Below are 6,096 nucleotides of genomic sequence, written 5' to 3'. Positions count from 1 at the left end.
TATTGTGTAAAATTGATAGCGCAGCTTCTTACAGAAGTCTTTTCAGAGCCCTTCGGAGTCTTTCACTTACATGTCAACATATTTACTCCCTAATAGTATTTGTTGTTCATAATAGGGGTAATTTTACTCTGTTCAGTGAAATGAACTTGCAAAATACTGGAAGCAAAAACAATGTCCATGTAGGCTATACATCCCTGCCTACGATTCAGAATGGAATATCACATTCTGATTGAAAGTCTTTAACAGGTTGCTGCTAGACATCAGGCAGAAAACTGAAAATCCTAAGGTAATAAAAAAATACAAAGTAAAAAAAATATTTTATTAGCTTCTCCTTCTATAATTATAATTAAACATAATGCTTCGACTCACGAATGCAATTGCTAGTTAATGTTAACACTAAGGTTCAAATTAACAGGATTTTAATGTTACCATTATATGAACAGCTGACAGTACTCATTGTAAAATTATGAAATTACTTTTACAAAGTATGAGAGAAAAACAGCACTTAAAAAAAACAACCTTTCTAGCTTTCAGGGTTGTTACTTCCTTCCTCTGGGAAGATGAATATAGTTTGTGACTGGAAATGAGGGGAAGATCACTTACACCACCCGTATAGAACAATTATGTGACACATTCATGAGTACTGCTCCAATGTTTGAGATCCAGGTCAGATTTAAGCAACACATTGAAGCAACTCAGAGTCTGGATGCTATATAGTTTACCAGTAGTTTCAAACTATGTGTGAGCATAATGAGAATCCCTGGAGGGAAAATAATGTTCTTTTTGTACAACACTATTGAGAAAATTTAGAAGGCATGAGAAATCTGGGTTCGGATGGTAGATAGCCTTTCTTCCCTCTCTCTGTTTGCGAGTGGAACAGGAAAGAAAATGATTTGTAGTGGTACAAGGTACCCTCCACCAGGTACCATTTGGTTGCTTGTGTAGTATGTATGTACATCAAAATACGGAAGAAAATTGTGACTGCCTACTACATTAAGAAGTAATAGTTGAACTAACCTAAGCTTTGTGATTTACTTCAAATGTTTTGTCCCACTGATACACTCTGACAATCAGTGACTTACATCTATAGCAATCTTACAATTTGGAGATGTCAGTAGGCTTACTGCTTGGATCTATTAATATTCCCTCATTGAGCTCTTTTTATCTTAAGATCACATAAACTGGATTTTTGAGAAACTACATACAGGGAGATGTGACTGGCATATAGCTGTTTGTTTACAGAAAAACAGCGATCAAAATTTAAGCATATCGGTAACACACACTGGGCAAGAGCACATATCTGGGCTAGAGCACTATACTGGATTTCGCCCCCTTCCCCTAGAAACCTTGGCTGGAGTAATAACTATTTGTAGCATAGTCTGAGGTCTACATTAGGTTGAAAATCGATAATTTCGTCGACAGTTGTGTAACACAGCGAATGAGAAATAACGGTTGTGATAACAGACAGACGTGTGGCTTTGCCTAATATTTGTTTGCGGCGTATTTAAATGCACTTTCCCACATTTAATGCATTTCTCATAATAAAAAAATAAAACTACTGGGTCATCCCCAAAAAACATATATTAGAAAATGAACAATCATCCGACGTGTTTTGATGCATATTATTTACAGATATCGTACACAAACTGGAAAAATGCAATGGGCGTTCCAATACGTATCCTTTACCATATTTGATTTGTTTTTCCGCATTTACTACTGCTGGTATGGGTTCAAAGACAAATTCGTGCTGCAAACGTCTCAGTGGTAGTTAGCCTACATTGGTAAGCTGCGGTTAATGCGGTCAAAACATTTATACACATTGTCCTCAATGCGTAATATGTGTTATGCTATAAATCACTCTGCCTTTCGACCAATAATTTGTTATCAATTGGCTTCAATCAATCACGTAAGACTCTAATGTGTAACTTTGACTACGCTGCGGATTATTATGTCACCATAATCCAGATTATTGGCATTCAAACCTTCTTTCTACATTTCATTCTGTTAATGGAAGCTTCATTCAAACAATCTGGATTGATTTGACGTTCCAAAACTGATGGCAAGTCTGTACAAACGCTGTGTCCAACGTGTGACGTCACTTACGTCAACAGAGTTGTTTACAGGTCTAGTCACCAGGCAGCGCTGTCACGCTTTCAGCCTTACTGATGACGTCATGAAGCGATTCCTCGGGGCCCGCGAGACGCATGTACAAATAAATGATCTCATCATCTCTGCACTTGTACTTCCAAATGCGCTGCCTTGTAGACCAGGTCGTATCCGTCAATCGGAGATATCTCGCTAGGGGGAGCGACAAAGACAGACCGTGGCGCGGACGTCAAAGCATTTGACACCGCATGTCTTATAGCCGAGATCACACACGCAACGAAAGTGTCACCACAGCTAATGGCACACTGCAGTTGCGTGGGAGAACTCTCAGTTTTTAGTGGCGAAACTTAAGAGACACAACTTTAGTCATACCACAAAAAGCTCAACTTCGTTCTCCTTTAGTGGTGGGCAGGAAATCGCGTATGTTAGAAATCACAGTGACTGAGAAGTCACAGATATCACAGTAGCAACTTTACAGAATCTAACTGCGATTTCAGTCACAGTTAGCAGTCGCAAGTAGTGGTGGGCAGGAAATCGCGTATCTGTTAGAAATGACAGTGACTGAGAAGTCACAGATATCACAGTAGCAAATTTACAGAATCTAACTGCGATTTCAGTCACAGTTAGCAGTCGGAAGTAGTGGTGGGCAGGAAATCGCGTATCTGTTAGAAATCACAGTGACTGAGAAGTCACAGATATCACAGTAGCAACTTTACAGAATCTAACTGCGATTTCAGTCACAGTTAGCAGTCGCAAGTGTTATTTCACATTCAAAGACGTGAGCCATCTATTGGTCGAATTTAGCACTGCTTTTTGCGATTTCAGTGACAAGTCGCAACTAAGAGTCGCACGTAGCAACTAAAAAGCGCGGTTAACAGTGACATCTGTTGGCCGAAGTTCGTACTACGTCCATCTCAGCCGTACGCTATGGAGTCCAACTGCGATTTCCGTGACAAGTCGCAGCTAAGAGTCGCAAGTAGCAACTAGAAAGCGCGGTTAACAGTGCCATCTGTGGGTCAAAGTTCGTACTACGCCCTTCTCTGCGATACACTATTGAGTCCAACTGCGATTTCCGTCACAAGTTGCAACTAAAAGTCGCAAGTAGCCACTAAAAAGCGCAGTTAGCACTGCCATCTGTTGAGCAAAGTTCATACTACGCTATTCGCTACCGAGTCAAACTGCGATTTCTGTGACAAATCGCAACTAAGAGTTGCAAGTAGCAACTAAAAAGCGCAGTTAACATACTTTTCCTAGTGTCATCTGTTGACCGACGTACGTACTTCGTTATGAGAGCCTTGTGCCTCACGAGATCGATGTGCTGTGTGTGCATATGGAGGGCTTATTTCAATAGTGGTACAAGTCCATTTTTGTTCATTTTGAGATACAGAGTCGTAAAGTTAAATGAGCGCTGAAAAATCTGCAGTTGAGATACCAGAAATATTCAAGCATATGGCTTCTTGCTAGAGATGAACCTTTATTTATGTTTGTTTGGATCACTAATTTCAGAAGCATTATAGACAGAAAAGTGGAGGTAATGGACTTGTACCACTAGTGAAATACGCCCTTTATATTATATGACGACATGCACATTCAGCATTAGTTATGGTTGGTCAAATACTGCTGTGACTGAATGTATTATATTAATTAGAAGCAACATTGCTTTTTTCTCCTGAAAATATCAAGTAACGTAACAAATGTGTTTGATTCTGCTTCCAATATGATAGTTTTGGTTAATACTCCACATGCCTACAGGACTTTGCAATGTTAACACAGCAGAACTCAGACATCTGTATAAGTGTAGAGAAATGAAAACAGTCATATGAATGCCTCACTTTTGTTCCGACACAGTTCAAGACTCGGGGGAAAAGTTTTACACCTGGTGTTCTACATGGCAACTTCACACACAAGAACTTTTTGCCGACACTACTACCACCTACATAAGTAAGCTTTTCCTGTGTTGCTTTCAAGTAATGCACTTAAGCTGTTCCTGTTTTAACTAGAAGCTCTGTAATTCCCACTTTCATATCAACAGCCTCAAAATGCATGTTGTAGACTTTGGGATATGTTACAGGTCAGTGTCACACCAAGATTGTGGAGAAAGGGGGGGGGGGGGGGACGGCATGTCATTCTCCAACAAGTGTTTACCAATAAGTAAGTGGCGGAAAATTATGGGTATAGGACAGCTTAAACATGTGGAAAATGAGATTTTTATTATTCACTCACTGTATTTGATATTTATTATTCCTTTAAAATCGCACAACAACTTCAATAAAACACAGTTTAATCATTCACACACTTATTTCACAATTATTTCACTTTTAAACTGCAAATCCTCTAAGAGCTGTCTTGAATCTTCAAGAGTCTCTCTCAACAGCCATGATGTGGATAGATACGTACAGCAACCAGTAATCAGAGTCAGAACTTTGTCTGCAAAAACACAAGGATTATTAAACAATTTTTGCTGTCATTAATTACTAGCAATGTAATTGACAGAGTAGATTGCTAATATTTGCTATAATGAATATCACATTTGCAAGAACGATCTCACTGAAGTAATTAAGTCCATCGAAACGCTTAGAAACTAAACTCTCGTCTGACGAAAACGGTCTAAAGACGCAGTGGCAATTTCTTCAGATCTGTTGACAATGATATTTTGAGTTATCGCTTTACTGAGTGACTGAAATGTAGTTCAGGTACCTGTGAACATAACAATATGTTAGAATTCATTTTCTAAATACGAACTATTACGGTACTTTACGGCTACTTACATATTAATTACACTATTAATATTTTCACAGTTGTTTCTTTAATGCAAAATTAAAGCCAACGGAAGAAAAAACGTAAAACATACTTGCAAATGACAGGTTTGTTGAGATGCAATTTTCTGTGTTGACAGATGTAACTTTTTCATACGGTGGTAAGTCGCAGAAATCACAGAAATCGCAGAAGTAGCAGAAGTCACAGAAATCGCAGAAGTAGCAGACATCGCGGAAGTAGCAGAAATCGCAGAAATAGCAGTGGCGGAGGGATACACGACCTATGTTCCTTAAGGCCGGTATTACCATGGAGGTATAAGGAGGGGAGATGCCATGACGTCACAAACTTGAAGCCGACAGAAACCGAGCTCCGCCATTGCAGTTTGGTCAGAAGACTCGTTTCCGATTGTGCTACTGTGTAGAGCTGCTGAAGGTTTTTTCATTTTAAAATGCCGGTTTGCGTTGTTTACGGGTGTACTAACCGTTGGAATAGTGCTACCAAGTTCCATGCGTAAGTGGCCCCGTTCGTAAAATATTGTCGTTTATATTCGTGAGATGTGCGGCCTTGTTTACGTTTTGTGAAACTGTTTTCTTATTTTATTTCAGATTTCCGATCAATGAAGCTCGTAGGGCTCTGTGGGTTCATATGCTTATTTTTCTTGACAAAGCACAAACGATGTTTGTATTTACAAATGAAATTTTGTGTAAGTGTGTAAACGAGTAAGAAATATCATCCGGTATGTAAACTAGGATAGCTTTCGGGTTCTGCTTTCAGTTTACATCGACACAAATACAGTAAAAGGTGATTTGAGTTTGAAAAGAGCTTTGTACACTGTTATTTTTCATCATTCGAAGTTCGTATCCAAAAGAAACACTTAAGTTAACGAGACCAAATCAGTTGTATTGCTGGGGCAAAAACGCATTAAAAACAAAACGAAAACAACTGAAAAAGCTATTCTGACGTTGTGTTATGCATGTAAACATTGTAACACTCATCATCTGAAATTATTTCGCAGACATAACGTTAAATATGAAGAACACGCAATTCTAACAAGAGCTCTGTCACTGTTTTGACCAATCAAACATGGCGGCCCAACGGCTTCAAACAGACGTACAGCGGACGGCCATAGTGCCATCTCCCCTCCTTATACCTCCATGGGTATTACACTATCAAATTTCTTTGTCAAAGATTTGATCAAAGATGTGATCCAATATTCCGTCCAATATATTTGAC

This window comes from Schistocerca serialis, chromosome 2 (assembly GCF_023864345.2).
Source record: "Schistocerca serialis cubense isolate TAMUIC-IGC-003099 chromosome 2, iqSchSeri2.2, whole genome shotgun sequence".
In the NCBI taxonomy this organism is placed as follows: domain Eukaryota; kingdom Metazoa; phylum Arthropoda; class Insecta; order Orthoptera; family Acrididae; genus Schistocerca; species Schistocerca serialis.
This window is presented reverse-complemented; position numbering follows the sequence as displayed.